Source organism: Cupressus sempervirens, chromosome 10 (genome assembly GCF_028749045.1).
Source record: "Cupressus sempervirens isolate cs-2001-9-10 chromosome 10, ASM2874904v1, whole genome shotgun sequence".
In the NCBI taxonomy this organism is placed as follows: Eukaryota; Viridiplantae; Streptophyta; class Pinopsida; order Cupressales; family Cupressaceae; genus Cupressus; species Cupressus sempervirens.
In genome coordinates, this window is record NC_143127.1 from 233,498,754 (window position 1) to 233,523,072 (window position 24,319).

Genomic DNA, 24,319 nt, shown 5'->3' on the forward strand with positions numbered 1-24,319 from the left:
TAGATTTGCTCCAAAGTGTTGGCCACCACCCATGTTTATTATTCTTCCCATTGGGCTCCTTCAAAGGCCTCTTACCTCAAACTTGAGAGCCTTTTATGTGACTTCCTCTAGGCATCAAACACTTCTCACTAGGGGTTTCATAGAGTTGCCTAGGATTTCTGCTATCTTTCCAAGGAGTCTGGTGGCCTAGGGTTGTTCTCCACCCAGGAGTAAGGTACTACTTTATGTGCCAAATGGGTGACTCAAGCTCTTTTTGGCAATGAATCATGGAATATTTTTATAAGACATTGCATTTCCTTAGGCTTTCCAGTTCACTGGCCAGCCTGTAAGAGGATTGGGTTTCAAATCCTTCTTGTTACCTTTGAACCTATCTAGATTCAGGGGACTTTTGTTGCCAAGAGTATTTGGAAAGCCTAGGAAGCAATTAACCCCTAGCTTCATTGGGTTGACAATGGGTTTAGAGATGGGTTCTCCATGAACCAGCATAATCTTTGGTGGTCACTTTTATTTGCTATCCAAGGTGTTCCCCTGGTTAAGGTACACAGGGCTAGTGCTCTGCATTTTTTTAAATGTGGCATAAGGACCCCTAAAGATCTTTTTTCCAGAGTTACTATGAGCTTATGATCGTGGTAGGACATGAGAGTGCAATTCTACCTCACTCGTCCAGATCGATAGACTTTTGATCTTCTAGCTTCTGTAGTGCTTTCATATTTATTACATAAAGTGGGTATTGAGTCTTCTCACTCTTGGTGGAAGGATTGGAAGTGGTATCCATATGCCCTAGTAACTAGCTATAAGCCTAGGCTAGGCTACTGATGGCTAGTTCCTCTCCTTCCCATGGTTGATGTTCTCAACCAATGTTGGCATTTTAAATCTTTGCATCACACTTGGAGTCATAAGTTCTCCACTATGTGGCATGCCATTACTGAACCCAAAATTACGCATTTCACCTAGTGTATTCTTTTCTAGGGCTTGCCTTTGGGCCCTCGACTATGGCACCTAGGAGTTCCTAAGCCCTATTACCCATTCTATGGTCAATCATAGTCTTTTTTGCATATTTTTTTGTTTTGTAGACTTTCACCCCTTCCACCCAAAACCTTTTTCTTGGCATATGGTTCTTCTTGGTGATAAGTCTTTGATACCTTTCAAATATGCCTAGATATGGCATGCTTTCAGATTGGAGATCTTATTTACCATTTGGAAAGATCATAATGCAGTCATTTATGCTAATAAAACACTTGACATTAATGTGGCTATGTATGCTAAAGCATGTATTTATAACAATGTCATGTTGCAGATTCAAGTAAAAATAGATAAAGTGGCTTTGGAGGTGGCTCATTGGGGAAATGCTCCTTGTATGGATGCTCGTGTTCCACTAGACTTGGCCTCTGACAAGCTTACTTCTCCTCATAGTTGTTGTTAAGGACATAGTAGTTCTACTTGCCTCTCACACACACCTCGCTTTTAGCTGCACCGCTCTTCCAATAGTGGTGCTTTTGGTGGGTGTCACTCTTCTAGAGGTTTTGGTGGTCAGCACTGCTCTACCTTGCCTCCTCAAAGGTCTAGTTTTGGGTGTTCCCTAATGGCTCCTCCTACTATCAGTTGGCCTTCTACTCACTTAGACTGCAAGTGGGTGTTTCCCTAGCTGGACTTAGCCATTTCTCCTCCTAGGCCTAAGGGAGAGAAAGATGAACATAATTTTGTTGATGCTGATGATGGATGAGCTCCTCTTGAGCCATCTACTCATCCCACCTTCTACCTTTGATGATAAGGATCCTCCTTTCTTGGTTGGTGCTATGCTAGTGACATGAGGATTTGTTTGTTTTCTGATGTTTTCTAAAAGTCTTTTTTGATGAATAGTTGATTTCTAGCCTATGCTGGTATGAACTTGTAGGGTGATCCTATTTCCCTTAGCCCCTTTTTTTGTAAATATGTAAGTTTATTGTATTTTATTCAATATAAGGAAGGGGCTATTCATCAGTAGAAGAAAAAAACTATTGTTTAGTGTGGAGCCTGATCAGTCCCTAAGTGGGAGATTATTAGTTTGTGGTGACTGATCAGGAAAGTACTATACATCATTACAAAAATTTGGGCCCCATTTTATTAGCATTTTGGGCCAACATGTAATTATTAATTATAACCCTAAAGTGGTTTAATACTTGTATAAAAAAGGGCTTAGGGTTAGGCATTGTTTTATAAGGTGATGTAAAAATTGGTTCTTGTGGAAATATTGAGATGTAAGGGATTATAGATTACAATCACATTTTAATCACTAGATCATAATAATATCAGACTTGCTATTTGGTGGACATAGCCCAAGCATTGGGTGAACCACATTAAATCTTGGTGTCTTGTGTTCTTTTCTATGTGTCTTGTGTTTTATTCTTTTTTAAATTTTTTGATATTGTTTATATTTTTATGTAATTATTATTTCTATCTATGGTTTAATTCTAAAAAGTGGTATCAAAGCAAGGTTTTTTCAGTTATCCTCTATAGGAAAGTCTCACAGTTGAGTGGGAGTCTCATGGTTGAGTGGGAGCAATGGTAGATAAGGGTAAGTTGAAGGTTGATAGGTTGAATGGGCAGAACTTTATGTTGGAAATATAGGAGTAACTAATAGGGGGGGTGAATTAGTTACTACTAAAATAAATCCTAGATCCCTTAGATGTCAACAATAAAATTTAGACTAAGAAAACTAATTGTTGTTGTTACCTGGTAAACACACAGAAAATGCTATAACTCGATAAATGTAGAGTGCAAATTATTTTTAACAGATCTTAAAACATTAATAGTAATTAATCTTGCAAGCATAATAAAAATAATATGGAAACATGAGACACCAAGATTTAATGTGGAAACCCAATTCGGAAAAAACCACCAATGCAATTAGTTACTATTTTTCACTCTTCTAAAGTGAGCCCTATTAGGAGCCAACCCTGTTAAAGGTTACAAAATACATTGTTAGGTGTGACCTCATTAGAGGTTGTAATCACCCTATTAGGAGTGGCCTTGCAAGAGGTCTTAAAAAAATTCAATGGAGTTTTCACCTTGTTAGAGGATTTACAATTGGTTGTTAAACCAACTCCATTAAGAGATTTTAGATCACTAGTACAATGGTTAAAGAGTAACAATCAAACCTAATTGTGATGCAACTGAATTGCTGAATCTAGATCTTTTTTCCACTTAAACTTGATCCTTCCTGATCAAATATTACTTTTTTGCTCCATAAGGATACCTGCTTATCCTTCAATTTTGCTCCCTCTCTTTTCTTATCAATTCAATTAATACACTTGCACACACTAGAAATCTCAATCTTGACCTTTATTTATACCTTCCAGATGGTCAAGTTGGCCCAAATTCAAATTACAATAACTAATATTCATCATCATAGTTGGCTAGAATCAATACATTAAGTAATTAAGCTTCATATGCCAAAATAAGAAAAATCCTTTGTAAGCTGACCTTGCTTAGTAGAAACTAACTTTGGAACGATTCTTTGTGTTAACCAACAGAGCCTCAGTTAACACTGCAAACTTGTAAAAATCCTTTGGAAATTGAGTGAACTTGGTGAATACTAACTCTATCCAACTTTCCCTTTGTTAACCGAGTGAACTTGGTTAATACTCTTTTCTACTAGAATTCCTTTGATGCCTAAGTGAACTTGGTAGATACTATCATTTGTTCAGAGTAAACTTGTGAATGCTTGGTAGACAAGGAAAACTATCTTCATTGACCAAGTGAGCTTGGTAAGCACTATCTATCAACTGATATGACATTTGTGTAACATCAAAGACAACACACAATTAATTAATTGTATCCAAAAATCTCCCTCTTTGGCATTCATGGAAACACACCATGTCATAATACAATAAAATTTTGAGAACAAGATTCTTTTGACAGAAAGTTTCTCTCTCTTTAATTTTACACAAGAACTTCTTTATGATATATTCTCCCTTTGCATAATTTATTTTCAAACTTCTTTTACTAAATTTTAGAAAGATACAGATATGATGTAAACTTCTCCCTCTTTGACAACACATGCCAAAGACAACACATGCCAAATTTGTATCAATCTACCTTGAGTATTGATTCATATGCAATATGCTCTTGATTATACTACATCAACTAATTGATCTTTAGCTAGGTTCTTGTTGATGCATCACTAAACTTCATTTAGTGAGCTTTAGATAGGGGTATGAGCCCTAGCTTACCTCTTAGATACAATAATGCATCCTTAGGTAATGGCTTGGTGAATATGTTTACAATTTGTTCTTTTGTATGGACATATTCTAATATGATTTCTTTGTCTTGCACTAGTTCTTTGACAAAGTGATATTTTATAGCAATGTGCTTTATTTTGGAATGCATCACTAGGTTCTTTGATATGTTAATTGTGATGGTGTTATCACAATACATGACTACTAGCTCTTTGATTTCAACCTTCATTCCTTTTAACAATTTTTTAAACCAAACAATATTAGACCAATTCACTACTACTGCTACATACTCTACTTTTGCTGTAGATTGGGATGTGTAATTTTGCTTCTTGCTTGTCCAATATACCAATCTTTTACCAAGAAAGAAAGCTATACCACTTTTTCTTTTTTCTTTCATCAAGATTTTCTGCCCAATCAACATTAGTGAATACCTTTAGTTCTAGGTTTCCTCCAAGCTTGTACCATAGTCCATAGTCCTCAGTACCTTTTAGATATCTCAAAATTCTTTTGATTGCCATCATATGATTTTCTCTAGGTTTAGCTAATAATCTTGCCACTATCCCAACTACTAAAGCAATATCAGGCCTTATGTCGACTACATATTGTAATTTTCCAATCATTGATCTGTATAAGGTCTGATCTACTTCTTTGGAGTCATCATCTTTGGTAAGCTTGAGTCTAGTACACATGGGGGTACCGACTAGTTTAGAATCTTCCATACCAAATTTCTTCAGTATCTCTTTTACATACTTGGATTAGGTGATATAGATATCATTCTTGTTCTGTTGTTTCTGCAATCAAACAATTTTTTTTATTTCTAAACATGGACATCTCAAACTCTTTGTTCATTTGTTCTAAAAATGGTTTGCATAGGTCATCATTTCCTGTAAATAGAGTGTCATTCACAAATATCTCTACCAACAAAATTTTGTTATCTAGTCCTTCCTTGATGTACATACTACTATTATCATTTGTTCTCTAAAAACCAATTTGTGTCAACTAGTTATCTAGCCTTTCATACTAGGCTTTACGAGATTGTTTGAGACTATATAGTGCTTTGTGTAATTTGCAGACCATATCCTTTTTTCAGGATCACCAAAACCTTCTGACTGTTCAATGTAGACTTCTTCATCAAGAATTCCATTCAAGAATGTAGATTTAACATCCATTTGATATCCTTTGAATCCTCTATGAGGCAACTAGGGTCCTCACACCTGCTAATCGTGCAACAGGAGAAAAAGTCTCACCATAATCAATTCCTTGTTCTTGAGAATACCCTTTACACACTAATCTAGATTTGTTTCTTGATATTTGTCCATCTTCATTTAGCTTATTTCTGAATACCCATTTTGTTCCAATCACATTTTTGTATTTAGGCCTAGAAACAAGAGTCCAAGTTTTGTTCTTTTCTATCTGTTCTATTTCTTTGTTCATTGCCTCAATCCAACTTTCATTTTCTATAGCATCCTTAACACTTCTAGGTTCAAAATTAGCAAGTAAACATGTACCTTTTAATTTTCTTCTTCTCATAATACCTTCTAATTTATCTCTAATAATCTGATCATGTGCATGATGCATTTTGACATACTTGGCCAATATAGGTTCTTTGCCTTTTGAATGAACTATACTATCTTCATTTTGAATTTCAACTTCAGGCTCAGTTGATTCAAACTCAATAGGCATTGACTTAGTGGGTACAGAATGTGCCTTAGGTCCTAGTGACTTGGTTTATTCTTCTTGCAACTTTGTAGCTATGGAAGACTTGGGAGGTGAAGTCTTCTTATTGTTAGATATGGTTGACAATGTATGAGGTTCAAAATAAACAAATCTTTTATAATCTTTTGGTTCCCTTTTTCTTTCTTCTTCAACCTTTTTTGCAAACTCATCAATTCTCACATGTGCACTTTTTATGATTTTATGAGTACAAAAATTCAAACATTTATATGCCTTACTTCTGCACAAATATCTTAAGAATATACCTTCATCACCTTTCACATCAAACTTTTCTTTTTTAGACTCTTTGAAGATATAAAATTTACTACCAAATACTTTTAGGTAACTTATATTGAGTTTGTAGCCAGACCATAATTTATAGAGAGTTTTATGTGAGTCCTTCTTCAACTATACTCAATTCAAAGTATGAACTATAGTGTTGATGACATCCTTCCAGTATTTAATAGCAACATTTTTTTCAATCATTAGAGTCCTTGCACAATCCATGATGGATTTGTTTCTTCTTTTAGCTATTCCATTATGGTTAGGAGTGCTAGGGGCTAGTACTTGCCTTTTGATTCTTCTTTCAATGCAAAAATTATTGAATTCATTGGAGATGAATTCACTACCTTTTTTTGATCTTAAGTGTTTCAATCTTTTTCTAGTTTCTTTTTTTGCTCTTGCTAGATACCATTTGAATTTCTCAAATGCTTCTAACTTTTCTCTAAGATACATAATAGTCATCATTCTATTGCAATCATCAAAATAAAGAATAAAGAATTTTTCTCCACTATAACTTTCTATTCCAATGGGTCCACATAGGTCAATATGCACAATTTCCAAGACACCTTCATATTGATAGTTTTTTATCTTAAAACTAGTCTTCCTCATTTTGTGAATCTGACAATTTTTGCATAAACCAACATCTGGTTTCTTCAAATTAGGAATACCTCTTACCTTTTTGAATTTCCTTATTTTGACCATATTATCAAATTTTATATGACATAGTCTTCTATTCCATAACCAACTTTCTTCCATTTGAGCAATGAAATATGAGAAATCACCAAGATCAAGATAAAATAGGTTACCTCTTGTTTGTTTGCCTAATCCAATTAGATTCCCTTTGTCATCTAGTAGTCTTACCTTGCCACGCATGAATTCTACCTTGAATCCAATATTGATTAGCTTTGCTACACTTAGTAGGTTATATTTTAGTCCTTCAATCCAATAGGCATTGTCACATATAAGTTCATTAGTTAATGAGATTTGGCCTTTCCCTTTTATGGAACAAGGTTCATTGTTTCCAAACCTTACACTACCTCCATCATAGTATTCAAAGTGTTCAAATTTTGTTTTGTCTCTAGACATACGATGTGAACATCCACTATCTATGATCCATGTATCATTTTTACTAACATGAGAGACAAGTGCCATATTATCTTCTTCTTCATCAAATTCATCTTTTACAACCATGTATACTATCTCATCTTCACTATTATTAGAATCTTTAGCCATAAAACAAGTCTTCTTACCTTTTTCTTTGAATGATTTGTGAGTTTTGGATTCCTTCTTGCCTTTATACTTGTGGGTCTTCTTCTCATCCTTTCTTTCTCTATTTTGGGCACCTAGCATCAATATGACCAATTTCTTCACATGAAAAGAAGATTAAAGGAACTTTACCTCTGTACTTTCCTCTACCTCTAGAATATTTCTTTGCAAGTAAAGATTCAACAACTTCAAGATCACTATCAAAAAATTTCTCTATTTCCTCTTCATTTTCTAACTAAATGTCCTTTATTTTCTTGCCTTTCTCTTTGAGTGAAAGTTTAGCTTCAAATGCAGACTAAACATTTTTGGAAGCTGGAACATAATTGTCAAAGTTGTCTAGCTCAAAAGCTATCAATCTTCCTACTAAGGCATCCAAACTTAACTTGTGATTTGGATCACATCTCTTTTATTGAATAGTAGATAATCTAATTGCATAGATAGGAAGAAATGTTCTGAAAACTTTACTTACAATAGTTTCTTCCTTGATTTCTCCTCTAGAAGCTTTGAGTACACTAACACTAGCTTTGATTCTTTCCACATATTTGGCAACATTTTCATCTTCTCTCATTCACATTTGATCAAATTGTCCTCTAAGGCTTTTTTCTTTGGATTTCCTTATATTTTTATCACCACCATAGATGTCCTTTAGCTTGTTCCACATATTGAAAGCAATTTTACAGTCTTTGATCTCATCAAATTCATCATAGCTAAGAGCAAATGTAATATCAATCATTATGATTTTATGGTTCTTTTTCTCAGCAAGATCTCCAACATATAATGTACTAGTAGGAGTTTTGTATTCTTCATTAAGGTATTTGTAGGTTGAATCACTAACAATAGCCAAATAAAGTCTCATTAGTCCCTCATATGCTGAAAAGTTGTCTCTATTTAGCTATGGAATGTCTTTCTTGTAAGACATTTTGATCTTTAGCTTAGGTCCTTGAAACCTTTCCTACAAGTACCAACTAGTCAAGTACAAGTTGTTGGAAATATAGAAGGAGTAACTAAGAAGGGGGCTAAATCAATTACTACTAAAATAAATCCCATAGATGTCAACAAAAAAATTTAAACTAAGAAAATTGATTATTTTTGTTACTTGATAAACACATAGAAAATGTTGTAACTCGATAAATGTAGAGTGTGAATTAATTTTAGCAAATATTAAGACATTAATAGTAATTAATCTTGCAAGCATAAGAGAAATAACATGAACACATGAGACACCAAGATTTAACATGGAAACCCAATTTGAAAAAAACTACCACTGTGAATAGATACTATTTTTCACTCTTCTAAAGTGAGCCCTGTTAGGAGCCAACCTTGTTAAAGGTTACAAAACACACTATTAGGTGTGAACTTGTTATAGGATTTAATCACCTTGTTAGGAGTAGCCTTGCAAGAGGTCTTAAAAAAATTCAATAGAATTGCCACCTTGTTAGAGGATTTATAATTGGCTATTAAACCAACTCTGTTAAGAGACTTTAGATCACTGCTACAATGGTTAGAGAGTAATAATGAAATGACCTAATTGTGATACAACTAAATTTCTGAATATAGATCTCATTTCTACTTAAACTTGATCCTTCTTGATCAAATATTACTTTTTTTCTTTACAAGGATATCTACTTATCCTTCAAGTTTGCTCCCTCTCATTTCTTTTCAATTCAATCAATACGCTTGCACACACTAGAAATCTCAATTTGACCTTTTATTTATACCATCTAGATTGTCAAGTCGGCCCAAAATTAAATTAAAATAACCAATATTCATCATCATAGTTAGCTAGAATCAATACATAAAGTAATTAAGCTTCATATGCCAAAATAAGAAAAATCCTTTATAAGTCGACCCTACTCGATAGAAACCAACTTTGGAATGATTCTCTGTGTTAACCAACAGAGGTTTGGTTAATACTATAGACTTGTAGAAATCCTTTGGCAACAGAGTGAACTTGGTGAATAGTGACTCTATCCAACTTTCCCTTTGTTAATTGAGCGAGCTCGGTTAACACTCTTTCCTACTAGAATTCCTTCGACACCTAAGTGAGCTTAGTAAATATTATCATCTATTCAGAGTAAACTTGTGAACACTTGGTAAATAAGAAAAAATATCTTTTTTGACCAAGTGATCTTGATAAGAACTATCTATCAATTGATATGACATTTGTGTAACATTAAAGACAACACACAATTAATCAATTGTATCCAACACTTTCAGTTATGGAAGATGAAAATGGAAGACTATCTTTATCAAAAGGATTTATGGAAGCCATTGCAAGAAAAAACCAAGAATCATGGATCTATGTCAAATGATGAATGAGATCTTTTAGATAGAAAGACACTTGGAAGTATTCGATTATGCCTAGCATCATCAGTGGCATTTAATATTACAAAAGTGAAGACAATAGAGGAGTTGATGCAAACCCTAGTGAAAATGTATGAAAAACTTTCCACTTCAAACAAGCTATTTCTCATGAAGTATTTATTTAATATGAAAATGGCAGAAGGTGGATCTATTGTGGATCATTTACATGAGTTTAATACTATTACTATTTAGTTATCTTCTGTGGGTATCAATTTTGATGAAGAAATTAGGGCTCTCTTGATTTTGTATTTTTTGCCTAAAAGCTAGAATGGCTTAGTAATGGTTGTGAGTAATTTTATTCCTGGTTTTAGTACCCTAAAATATGATGATGTGATTAGTGTTGTTTTGAGTGAGGAAACTTGTAAGAAATATTTAGGTGTATCTACATCAGAAAGTGCTTTGAACATACAAAGTAGAGGCAGAATGATAGAAAGAGGAAGTAATTCCAGAAATCATGAGAAATCAAGGGGAAAGTCAAAGGAGAGGAGGTCTCAACTGAGAGGATTGAACGACTACTGGTATTGTGGGAAACTAGTTCATAAAACGAAAGATTTTTGGAATCAAAAGAAAAATGTGGTAAGCAAAAAATTCAAAGGGGATTCTTTGCTTCTATCTTTAGAAAGTGTTGATGATTTATGAGTTTTAGATTTTGTTGCTTCATTTCATGCTACACCTCATAGAGCTTATTTCATTGATTATGTCCAAGGGGATTTTGGACTTGTCTATTTGGGGGATAATGAACCTTGTTAGATTGTTGGAAAGGGAAAAGTTAAGATTAAGTTGCAGAATGGGAATCATTGGCTACTACATGAGGTAAGACATGTTCTAAGGTTGAGTAGGAATTTAATTTTAGTAGGTCAACTTGGTGATGAGGCTTGTGTAGTCATTTTTAATGATTAAAATTGGAAGGTTTCAAAAGGTTCCCTTATAGTAGAAAAAGGTGTGAAAGTAGGCACCTTATATCTTTGTATAGGTTATATTGTTTCTTAATTGTTCCAAAGAAAAATGAAAGTTTACGAACAATTGTTGTAGTTGAGCAAGGAGAACAAATAGCTACTATAGATTCTAATATAGCATCGTGGCACAACAGGCTTGGGCATATGAGTGAGAAAGGTATGAAAGTACTTCATTCAAAGAAAGTTTTACAAGGTCTAAAATGTGTTAATATGAATTTTTGTGAAAATTGTGTGTATGGAAAATAAAAGAGAGTGAGTTTTGTGAAGATTGAGAAGGAAAATAAAAAGAAAAAAATAGATCTTGCACATGCAAATGTATGGGGACTAGCTTAGGTATCTTCCCTTGATGGATCTCATTATTATATTGATGACACAACTAGAAAAGTATGGGTTTATTTCCTTAGACAAAAATCTGATGTATTTCAAACTTTTAAAAAATGTAAATGCTTGGTTGAAAATGAGACTGGTAAAAAATTAAAATGTCTCAAATTTGATAATGGTGGTGAGTATTGCAGTCATGAATTTGAATATTATTGATCCACTAATGGTATTCATAGAAAAAAAACTATTCCAAGGACTCCACAGGAAAATGGAGTGGCTAAACACATGAATGAGACTATAATAGAGTGCATAAAGAGCACGAGGTTGCATGTTGGGTTGCCCTTACACATGTGGGTGGAGGCTATCAATACTATTGTATATTTGATTAATAGAGGTCTCTCTACTCCTTTGGGTTGTGGTATTCTAGAGGAAGCATGGATTGGTAAGAAGGCAAGTTATTCTTTTCTCAAAACCTTCAGTTGTGAAGCTTTGGCTCACATAGATTCTGAAAATAGAACCAAGCTAGAAGCTAAGTCAAAGAAATATGTCTTTTTTGGATATGGCATTAATGAATTTGGTTATAGGATTTAAGAGTTTAAAAATCATAAAATTTTAAGAAGTAGGGATGTCATATTCAATGAGAAAGTGTTGTACAAAGATTTGTTGTAGCAACATAAGAATAAATAAGATGATTATGTAGTGTTGGATGATACTCCAAAAGATGATGTTCTAGCCATTCCTCATGATGTGCAACAACCTCAACAACAAACACCACAAACACTAGTGAATGTTAGATGGTCAACAAGGAAAATTAGACTCCAAAATGATTTTCTCTCTCTTTGTATTCTATTTTACTTACTAATGTTGGTGAACTAGAATGTTATGATGAAGCTATGTAGGTGGATATTAAGATTCAATGGGAGTCTACAATGAAAGATGAAATGGACTCTTTGCTAAAGAATAATACATGAGATTTATGCAAGTTGTCTGTAGGTAAAAGAGCTTTACAAAATACGTGGGTTTATAGGTTAAAAGAAGAGGTAGGAGGTAAGAAAATATTTAAAGCTAGTTTAGTTGTAAAAGGATTTGCATAGAAAAAAGGAATCAATTTTGATGGGATATTTTCTTCTGTTGTTAAAATGACTTCTATCCATAATTTTTTAAGTATTGTGGCTACTAAAGATTTGCATTTGGAGCAACTTGATGTTAAAACAACCTTCCTTCATGGTAATTTGGATGAAGAGATATATATAGCTCAACCACGGGGGTTTGAGGTCAAAGGTAAGGAGAACTTAGTGTGCAAATTGAAGAAAAGTTTATATGGCTTGGAGCAAGCACCTTGGCAATGGTATCTGAAATTTGACAATTTTATGCATAAGCATGGATACAATAGGTGTCATTTAGATCATTATGTTTATTTTAAGAGGTTGGATGATGACAACTACATTATTTTATGTTTATATATTGATGATATGCTTTTAATTGGGTCTAACATGGATCAGATTAAGGGGTTGAAATGCTAGTTAGCACATGCATTTACTATGAAGGATTTGGAGGCAGCAAAACAAATCCTTGGTATAAAGATTTGTAGAGATAGGAAGAACAAAAAATTGATGCTATCTCAGGATGATTATGTTGAGAAGGTGTTGCAATGTTTCTCTATGGAGAATGCTAAAGCTATTAGCACACCTGTACCTAGTCATTTGATGTTGACTAAGAAGATGTGTCCCAAGACACAAGAAGAGGAGGATAAGATGTCTAAGGTACCCTATGCTTCAGCTATAGGAAGCTTGATGTATGCTATGGTATGTACAAGGCCAGATATTGCACATGTAGTGGAAGTCATTAGCAGGTATAAGAGTCATCTAAGAATTGATCATTGAAATGCAATCAAATGGATTCTTAGATATTTGAGAGGAACACCCAATAAATGTTTACACTTTGGGAGCTCTACTACTAATTTATAGGGCTATGTTGACTTAGATTTGGTTAGGGATATTGATATTAGGTGGAGTACTACAAGTTATGTATTTACTATTGGTGGGTAGCCATAAGCTAGGTTTCTAGGTTACAGGAGGTAAACACTTTATCGTCTATAGAGGAAAATTATGTTGCTACTTCAAGGCAACCAAGGAGATGATATGGCTTTAGTTCTTCTTGAAAGAATTGGGACACTCTTAGAAGGATAATTATTTTTTTATAAATGTTGGTGTAAATACGTATTTACTATTTACACTTACTCAAGTTTACTTCGGTTAATGCATTATTTTATTATTTTACATTACTTTGTTTTATTTTGTGAGACACTTAGGAGTTTGTGCACGTTTTTGAGTTTTTATGTTGACAACATAGAAGTACGTAACTCTATTTTAACACATGTTGTCTACAACATTGATTTGCATGTTACACCCTTGTAGGCTTGTCCTCTCATCATCACACTTACTTTTGTGCTTAATGGAGGATAACCCATATTTGGTAGACATGTGCCTGGTTGCATGACTTATCACGTAGCTGATTCTAAGACATTCTAGATGTATCTTAGAGGCCTTTATATATAGGCACTCCTAGTGTACTCTTAATGCATATTGAATGAATATATCATCATTCTGATCATACTCTCTCTTTCTAGTCTACAGTTGTGCTTGTGTTTGAGTTCTTAGTTCTTGGGTAAATTTTTCCCTAAGGAAAATTCTTACATGGTATTAGAGCTTGGAGATTTTATCATCACATAGCCATTCAAGACCATTTTTGCTTCAACATGTCAGCCCAAATCCAGAGTACTGCAAAAATTGGAAGTGTCTAGAGCCAGATCTAACCTTGCCATTGCATCTAGAATGCTAATTTGGTGAAGATCAACTATAAATTTGGCTAACCTAGGCCAAAGTCAACCATGAGGCAAATGTTTTTTGTAAATCGACACCTAGAGGCCTCGATTTTCAATTTGGGTAGGTTATTTGCAGATCTATTTGATTAATTTTTGGGTTTGTAATTTCTTTTCTCTATATTATTTCAATTTTTTTTGCCCTCCAACCAGGTAGCAGAGAAATTTTTTTGCAAGTACTAGGTTGTTAGATCCCAACCCTACATTATTATTTCGATAGGCTTCACATTACAAATTTTGGCCAAGTTGTAGCAACAACATGTCTACGCATATTTTGACCATCAACTGAATAAATTTGACCATCAACTGAATAAATCTAGTTTATACCACATTTTTCATTGGCTAAATTAGGCGAGTGCAACCGGGCAAGCCATCTCCAGCATCAAACATCACCATCGGGCTCTTTGTCTTATAATCCACAAGTCTTTTCTTTTAAACACCTTTAGGTGTTTACCCACAATACATGTGGGATTTTATTTTAAATAAGTCCAACACCTTTTTTCATTTTTTGGCTCATGAACACCTTTCTCCAACACTCGACAAATAGAATCCTAACCTCTTGGTGGTAGACAACTTTCCAACCCATTGCTTGCAAAACATTACTGGCTATCTTCTAAATTTTGGTACTCCATCTACACACTATAAAATTCTTCTAGCATAGCCATTCAGTTCTGACGACAAAGATAACTTTTCAGAATAGATATGTGGAAAGAAGACTTAGAGACTTTTGCAAACATGAGGGAATTGATCCTCAGAATCCACCAACATTTAATCTGCAGAAGATAGATGTAGCATTGAGGATTAGGAATCTCAAATCCATGGCAAGTTGCACTATAAAAGCCAAGTCCCTCGATTCTACAATTGAAGTTGAAGCCATTAGCAGTGCTACTCACATACTTAACATGGCTCCTCATAATGCCCTAGATGGGAAGACTCCTTTTAAGGCATGGTGCAATAGAAAACTAGTTGTGAGTCACTTTAGAGTCTTTGGTTTTCTAGCATGGGCTAACCTATCTTCCAAGGGATGCAAGGCACCAACACCTAGGCCTTGTACCTTCATTAGTTATGAAGACAATATTAAGGCTTACAGACTTATGGATCCAGAGACTCTTAGGATTTTTGTGGAGAAGGATGTATACTTTAAGGAAATTTCACCCAGATTATACAAACTATGGAAACTAATAGTGACACCAGTAGTAGTGCTTCAACAAATTTAGATATGTGGGGTTTTATCGATAGTTGTAGCAAAAGGTCACATCATCAATATAGTTCACATGCATATATTGCCATAGTGAAATGTCTAGCACAACATGGTACATCTTGTCTTCTAGCTCCAACTTTAGTTGATGACTACATGGCAGACATTATAGGTTTGTTTGTGGAGTCACACACCAAAAATTTGGGAGACAGCCTTGAGGACTTACATCTTCTCATTGATGTCAATGATCCTTCTACATTTGTTGCAAGGGCTCACTCTGACCCTCATGTCTATTCTCTACATGTTCAATCTTTACAGGTTGGCGTGATTGTTGATCCTTATGAATAGCAATTTTTGGAGGTCTCTTTATTAGTTAAGGAGATAGATGGTTCATTGGAATAGGTTCAATAGACATCCTTACCAGATTTGCATTCATTCTTTTCAGCATAGTTGGAAGAGGCAAGCATCAATATTAGGATAGGGATACTTGAGAAAGTTTTAGGACCACCATACATCTTTAGGATTGTACCTTTTCATTTGTTTCTTCGAAAGGGGAGGAACATCATCCAGCATTCATGGACCAACTTCTTCCTTGGAGTAGCTTTCACTGACAGACATTCTTCCATAGGGGAGGGGACTACCTTGTCTCTCTTCCTCTTCTTTCTCATGGGGGGAACTTTTTCCTCTTATAAGGTCTTGTTCTTCTCTATTGTATATACTAGATCTATGTTGTAATATGGGTTCTTGATTACTTCATCCATCCATGCATCCCATTTTCATCTCTCTTTTTGGAGGAGGGTTTTTCCCATGAGGTGTTCCCTCTTTCTCCTCTTTATGATAGATTTCATTCTCATTATGTACATGGGTACCTAACATAGCCTAGTAGTTGGGACCCATTCTGCATTTCATCCTAGTTGTCATAAGCTTAAGGGCATTCCTTTAAGTTGCACTTGGGGGGGGGGGGCATTGGTATAAATACATATTTACTATTTACACTTACTTAGGTGAATGCATTATTTTATTATTTTGCATTATTTTATTATTTTATTTTGTGAGAAACTTAGGAGTTTGTGCACCTTTTTGAATTGTCATGTTGACAATATAGAAGTGTGCAACTCAATTTTAGCACATGTTGTCTACAACATTGATTTGCATGTTACACCCTTGTAGGCTTATCCTCTTATCATTACACTTACTTTCGTGCTTAATGTAGGATAACCCATATCTGGTGGACATGTACCTAGTTATATGACTTATCATGTAGCTGATTCTAAGGCATTCTAGATGTATCTTAGAGGCCTTTATATACAGGCACTCCTAGTGTACTTTTAGTGCATATTGAATGAATATATCGTCATTCTGATCATACTGTCTCTTTCTGGTCTACAGTTGTGCTTGTGTTTGAGTTTTTAGTTCTTGGGTGAATTTTGCCCAAAGAAAAATTCTTACAATAAATAGTTAGAGTGTCATCCATCTTGTAAAAAAATCAGCTCTACATTCAAAGACCAAACACATATAGTTGTGGTACCATTTTATTTGGTTAGTTTTGGAGGATGGACAGTTAAATATGGACAAGATACATATAGATGACAATCCAATAGATATGTTTACAAAGGTAGTAACAAGGGAGAAGTTGAACTCCTCTTCAGCTTTGATTGGTCTTCTAGACTAAATATGAATAAAAGAACAACAGAGTCTAGGGTGTTTTGATCTAGTGGGAGTCTCATGGAGTAGCGACATAGCTGTAGGATTAGTCTCCAAGTGGGAGATTGTTTTTTAGTGTGGAGCTTGATCAGTACCCAAGTGGGAGATCGTTAGTTTGTGGTGACTAATCAAGAAAGTACTATAAATATTTCATGAATTTTTTTGGGCCTTATTTTATCAAGATTTTGGGCCAACATGTAATTATTAATTATAACCCTAAAGCGATTTAATGCTTGTATAAAAAAGGGCTTAGGGTTAGGCATTATTTTATAAGGTGATGTGAAAATTGGTTCTTTCAGTAGTATTAAGCTGTGAAGGATTACAGAGTGTAATCAAGTTGTAATTATTGGATAATAATAATATCAAACTTGTTGGTTGGTGGATGTAGCCCAAGAATTGGGTGAACCATGTTAAATTTTGGTCTATTGTGTTCTTTTCTATCTAGTCTATTATTTTTTGATATTGTTTATATTTGAATGTAATTTTTATTTCTATCTATGGTTTAATCCTAACAAGAGCTAGTTAGCACTCCTATGGTGAGATGACACAAACTTTCAAAGACTAATGATTCTGCTAAAGTGAATCAAACATTGTATAGGTCTATGATTGAAAAGTTGCAATATGTACTACATAGTAGACCTGACATTGCATTAGCTATTGAGATAGTTGCAAGATTTTTTAAAAATCCCAAGGGGAATGATTTGATGGCTGTCAAGAGAATTATGAGATATCTAAAAGGAATAAAATATTATGGTCTATACTACAAGAAAAATGATAAGTTTGATTTAAGAGCCTACATAAATGCTAATTGGGCTGAAAACATTGATGATAGAAAGAGTAAAAGTGGTGGAACATTTTTCTTAGGAAAGATATTGGTCACTTGGACTAGTAAGAAACAAAATTGTATTTCTCAATCTACTATTGAAGCTAAATATGTGGCCACTACACTAAATTGTACAAAAGTGGTATGGATCAAACAACTACTCAAAGACATGAAGGAGGAAATCACTGAACTTGTGGTACTTTATTATGATTATACAAGTGCTATAAACATATCCAAATACCTTGTGATGCACACAAAGAGTCAAGAAAAAACACATTGAAATCAAGTATCATTACTTGAGGAGTTGGTTCAAGACAAAGAAGTGATGATGGATTATGTGAATACAAAAGAGTAGATAGCTGATATATTCACAAAAGCTTTATCTAAGGATGCACATGAATATCTTAGAGGTAAACTAGGGTGATATCTCTATCTCAAGCTACTTAAGAAGCATGAGTAGTGCTTGATGGCTATGCAGAGACACACAAATAAAATATGAAACAATGTGTTGTGGCACAATATTTGTTTATTCACTTTTATTGATTAACAAAATGGATACATGACACTCCCTTTTATAGGCAAGTTTACAATATCTAGAAATCTCTGACATTTTTCGACAAGAAAAATATCTATAGAATTTTTGGAAACTACTATAGCCAACACAACCTAAACCTAAACTTCTAGAAACATTTATTGACGGATTAGAGTAGAAATTAATATTTCTAACACTCCCCCCTAATTTCTACTATCAACTATTGCAAAACTTCTTTAATATTTATAACTCTTAGAGCCTCCTTCAAAATTTTAAATTGTACTTGTGGTAAGGCCTTGGTGAAGATATCTACAAGTTGCTTCTCTGATCTGCAATGTTGTAGATTAATTTCTCTACTATTAACTAGCTCTCTAATAAAGTGATACCTTTTGTCAATGTGCTTTGTTCTCTTGTGAAACACATGGTTCTTTGAAAGTGCAATAGCATACTTGTTATCACAATAGATTGTAGTAGGTCCATCTTGAGCCTGCATTAAGTCTTTCAAAATCTTTCGCATCCATATTGCTTGACATGTTGCTGTTGTTCTTGCTACATACTCTATTTTAGCTGATGAGAGAGTTACTATAGGTTGCTTCTTTGATGCCTAGGCTACAACACCTATACCAAGATGAAATGCATATCCAGATGTGCTCCTTCTATCCTCAGTATTCCCTACAAAATCACTATCTGTATATCCAACTAATTGAAAATTATTTAAAGTATAATAAAAAATTCCATGATTCATAGTTCCTGCAATATATCTCAAAATCCTTTTTCATGCCAGCCAATGTGAGGTCTTTGGTGAATCCATGAATCTAGAGATTAAACTCACTCCATACATAATATTTGGTCTAGTAGTAGTGAGATACATCAAACTACCAACCAATCTTTTGAATATAGTTGAATCAAAATCTTTCTCAGTATCTTCTCTGTTTAATTTGGTGACTACGACCACAAGTGTAGAAACTGGACTACGATTTATCAATCTAAATCTTTCCAAAAAATCTTTTGCATATTTACTTTGACAAATAAAAATTCCTTTATCATTTTGAGTAACTTCAATACCAAGAAAATATTTCATCAATCCTAGATCTGTCATTTAAATTCCCTTTTCATTGCTGATTTGAACATGTCAATAGAAAAATTGCTTGTGAAGATCAAATCATCAACATATAAACAAACAATCAAAATCTGACCTTGTTCATTGATCTTGGTATATAATGTAGGTTCACTGGTGCTTCTTTTGAATCCATTCTCCATCATGTATAAATCTATTCTACTATACCAAGCTCTTGGATCTTGCTTCAATCCATAGAGTGCCTTCTTCAACTTATAAAATTTGCCTTTACGTCCTCTTATTTCATATCCTGGTGGCTGCTGCACATAGACTTCTTATCCAAATATCCATTCAAATTTTTTGATTTGATGTCCATTTGATGAACCATCCATTTTTTTTGAGCTGCAATAGCTAATACTATTATGAGTATCAAGTCTTGCTACAAGTGCAAATGTCTCATTATAGTCAACCCCATATTCTTGTAAAAATTCCTTAGCAACTAACCTTGCCTTATATTTGTCTACATCTCCATTAGCTTTAAACTTAGTCTTATAAACCCATTTTACACTAATGCAATCTTTGGTCTTAGGCAAATCAACTAATTCCTATGTATCATTTCTCTCAATTGATTCTATTTCATCATTCATTGCATTAATCCAATGTTCTTCCTTAATTGCATTTTCAAAATATATAGGATCTTGAGTAAATAAAGGAAATTTTTGTTGTAAATCTAATTTACTTCTGTGATCATAAATCTCACTCAACCTTCTAGTTTTCTTGCTTGATCTTAATTGTGCAAGTATAGGGTTTGAATTATTACTTGTGAATTCAAAGATTCTCCATGCACAACTTCATTTTCTAAGTGATCTCCTTGTGGACTTCATGATGGAGTTCCTTCTTGGTCACTTGGTTGATCCTCTTGATCTTCATGATCCTTTTTATCCTTCTCATCATATGGTATTGTTGTAGCACCTATAACATTTGTATCTATATTTCCATCCCAAGATTCATCCTCTTTAAATACAACATCCCTACTCACAATGACCTTTCTGGTGGTAGGATTAAATAGCCTATATGCCTTAGATTTCTCATCATAGCCAACAAAAATGCATTTCTCACTCTTATCATCTAACTTACTTCTAGTTTTTTTAGGAACATGTGGATATGCAATACAACCAAATACTTTGAGATGCTCGAAACACTATGAATCTTACCACTTTCATGCTTGCTATGGAACCATTTCCCTCACAATCTTTGTTGGACTCCTATTCAAAATATATATAGCACAAGAAACTGCCTTAGCCCAATACTCATTAGGAATATTCTTATCTTTCAACATGCTCCTTGCCATCTCCATTATTGTCCTATTTTTTCTCTTTACAACACCATTTTGCTATGGTGTGTAACTAGTAGTAAATTGTTTTTTTGATTCCATGGTCCCTACAATAATCTAAAAATTCATTTGACTTATACTCTCCTCCTCTATCAGATATCAATACCTTGATAGGTAAACCACTTTGTTTCTCAACAAAAGCCCTAAATTCTTTAAATTTGCCAAAAGTTTTAGATTTGTATTTAAGAAAGTAAACCCATGTCTTTCTAGTAAAGTCATCAATAAATATTAAGAAATAAATGCTCCCCCCTAATGATGGCATTTTCATTGGACCACATATATTCAAATGTACAATTTCTAGAGGTACCCTTGCTCTATATGACATCCCTTTTGGAAAACTCTCTCTATGATGTTTGGCCAAATAACAACTTTCACATGAACTTAATGATGCTTCAATTGGGGGTAAGCCTCTTACCATTTCCTTTCTTTGTAATAAAAATAATCCTTTAAGATTTAGATGACCACAACTCAAGTGCCATATCCATGTTTGATCTTGAATTGCTACCTTGAAACTTGTTGCAACTTCATCAATCATATTGCTCTTCATTCGAAGTGGAAACATTCTGTTATTTTTCATTTCTACCCTTGCAATCACCATGTTACTAGGAGGCATATCAAATATAGTGCACAAATTTTTCTCAAAAATAACTCTATAACCTTTTTGACTAAGCTACCCCACACTTATAAGATTACGTTTCAAACTAGGCACAAAGTATACTTCAGAAATAGATTTCTTACCATGCTTTTTTATAACATTAATTGTGACCTTTCCACTCACTTCCACTATCTCATTATTTCCTAACTTCACTTTGGATTTAATTGATCTATCCAAACTTTCAAAAAACTCTTCATTGCCTATCATATGATTGCTGCAACCACTATCTAAAAACTAGAAATCATTTGAACTCCCTTGGGCTACATTGCAAGTAATGAACAATGTCTCAAAACTACTCTCAGAAAAATTTACATTTTGCTTACACATATCAGCCTATTTTTTCTGACACTCATTTGCAAAATGTCCAAACTTCTTGTACTAATAACATTGAATATTATATTTATCATACCTTTGTGATGTTTGATTATTATAGCTTCCCCTTGAATAGGAGTATTGATTTCTTCTTCCTCTTGAATTTGGACTCCTTTCTTCCTTTTGAAAATTATTTCTTCCTCTTCTTCTTCCTCTAAATCCAACATTTCCTCTTCCTCTACCTCTGCCAAATGTCATTTGTGTTTTGAATGCATTCTCTAGTGAATTACCATTACGCTTGTTCAACCTATCTTCATGATTATAATACAAGGATCCAAACACCTCATCTATAGACAATGCTGTTAAATCTTTAGATTCTTCAATTGCAACCACAACATCATCAAATTTAGGAGGAAAAATTCTTATAATATTTTCTACAACTTTCTGGTTAGAAAGCTCATCACCATTCATTCTTACTTGATTAACCACATTCATAACATGATTTCAAAATTGTTCTATCTAGAGTTAGAATCCTTCATTTGTAAATTCTCAAATTCTCTTCTAAGTGCTTGCAACTTAACAATCTTTACCTTACTTGTACCTTGATATGTAGTCTCAAGAATGTCCCAAGCTTGCTTGACTGTAATAGTTGGCTTAATTTTTCCAAGAACTGAGTCATCCAGAGCTTGTCCAATAATCTGCAAAGCTTTTTTATTCTCTTGCCTATTCTCATCAAGCTTTTTCTTTTGGTTAGCATTTAAAGTAGACTCATCTATAGGTTTAGCATAACCAGTTAAGATTATATCTAAAACTCATAGAAATAAAATATAAGCTTCATTCTAAAAGTCCAATCATCATAATTCTTTCTAGAGAACATTGGAATTGAAGCCTGAAAACTCCCTGAAGCCATTCCTGATAGAAAATTATAAAAAAAATTCACAGATATAACAAACCCTAAATAGGGCAATAGGAAAATTATAGATCTCACAATAACTTTCTCTGCTACAGTCCTCCTTACGCACAATCCTTCAAACACCTCTCCTTAACCAAGCTCTAAAACTCCTCTTCTTAACTAGGCTCTGATACCACTCTGATGGGAGGGCAGAGGCACACAAATAAAATATGAAAAAATGTGCTACGACACAATATTTTTTTATTCCTTTTTATTGATTAAAAAAATGGATAAACAACACTCCCTTTTATAGGAAATTTTACAATATCTAAAAATCTCTAACATTTTCCGACAAGACAAATATCTACAAAATTTTTGGAAACTACTACAACCAGCAGAACCTAAACCTAAACCTAAACCTAAACTTCTAGAAACATTTATTGATGGATTAGAGTAGAAATTAATATTTCTCATAGTGCCTTGCATCAATTGAATTGAATATTGTATCTTACAACTTGATGCAGTGGATCTTATTTGAGGAGCTTCCTAAAGTAATGAAGGAGCTAAATTAGAAGACTTACAGTAACATGCAAAGTGATAGAGGGAGAACCTGAATTGATTATATCTACATGAAGAGATGACAAGTATTTTGCATTATTGTCAAAGAGGAAGATATAAGAAAGAGGGAGAATAGAGAAAGAGAAAAACAATCTACATAGGGAGAAAAGTATCTAATAAGGGAGATATAAAAGAGATACATTGGAGGAGATTGACAATGCTCACATTACTTTATATAGAGGAAGAACATATACTGATAGATGAGGAAATGTTGAAGATATAATTTTCCTTTTGGTACTATTGTTGGTATTGGTTTTCTATCAATGATAAAGAGGGAGATTATTGAAAAGAGATTATTTTGAAGTGTAGAACCTATAATGGAACAATAATTATTTTGTCAATGATGTCAAACATACTACTTTCTATGAGATAATTTCTTTTTTGGTCTAAATGCTATCATGTGGTTATTTAATGAAGTTGATTTGAAAAGAGGAGATAACAAGAGAAAGGTTGAGTTATTTGGTGTATAAAAGGAGCACTAAGACAAAGTAAGACAGTGATACTATAGTGTATTGTTCATCTGCTTAAAGCCTAAAATGAAAGATTACTTAAGCAAAGACTAGAAGAAGATCAAGTGAGAAAAATGTCTACCAAGCCTTGCTAAGTAATTAGTACAAGTTGAGCATAAATTAGTAGAAGCTGAGTAAAACTCAATAGGTACTGAGTAAAGAAGACAAACAATGCAAGTTGAGTGAATGTTAATATATGCCAAGTAAAGTTTAGTTGGTATGAAGCATCAATAAACATTAATGTTTTCCAAGTGAACTAGTGTTGGCCAAGTGATAGAACAATATAGATATTGAGTGATAGAAAATAGTGTTAAATCAAAGATTTGATGAATCTGAGCCAACTTATTTGACTTCTTGAATTATGCACAAAGCATGTGGAAGATAACTATGATGAGATGGTAGCATAGAATTCAGGGTAAATTATTTTGAGGCAAATTCAAGGAAGATTGAAGAGGAAGTTTCTAGAGGAACCAAAATGGAAAAGTGGGTAGATTCATTGAATCCTACCTAACCCTAAAATGAAAGGTTGTGGTAAAGTGGTGAAAGATCTAAATTCTCTACTTATAGAGAGAGCTGGCTAGAAGCAAAATCTTTTGTGTGCAAGAACATAAGGAAGATAGGGAGTC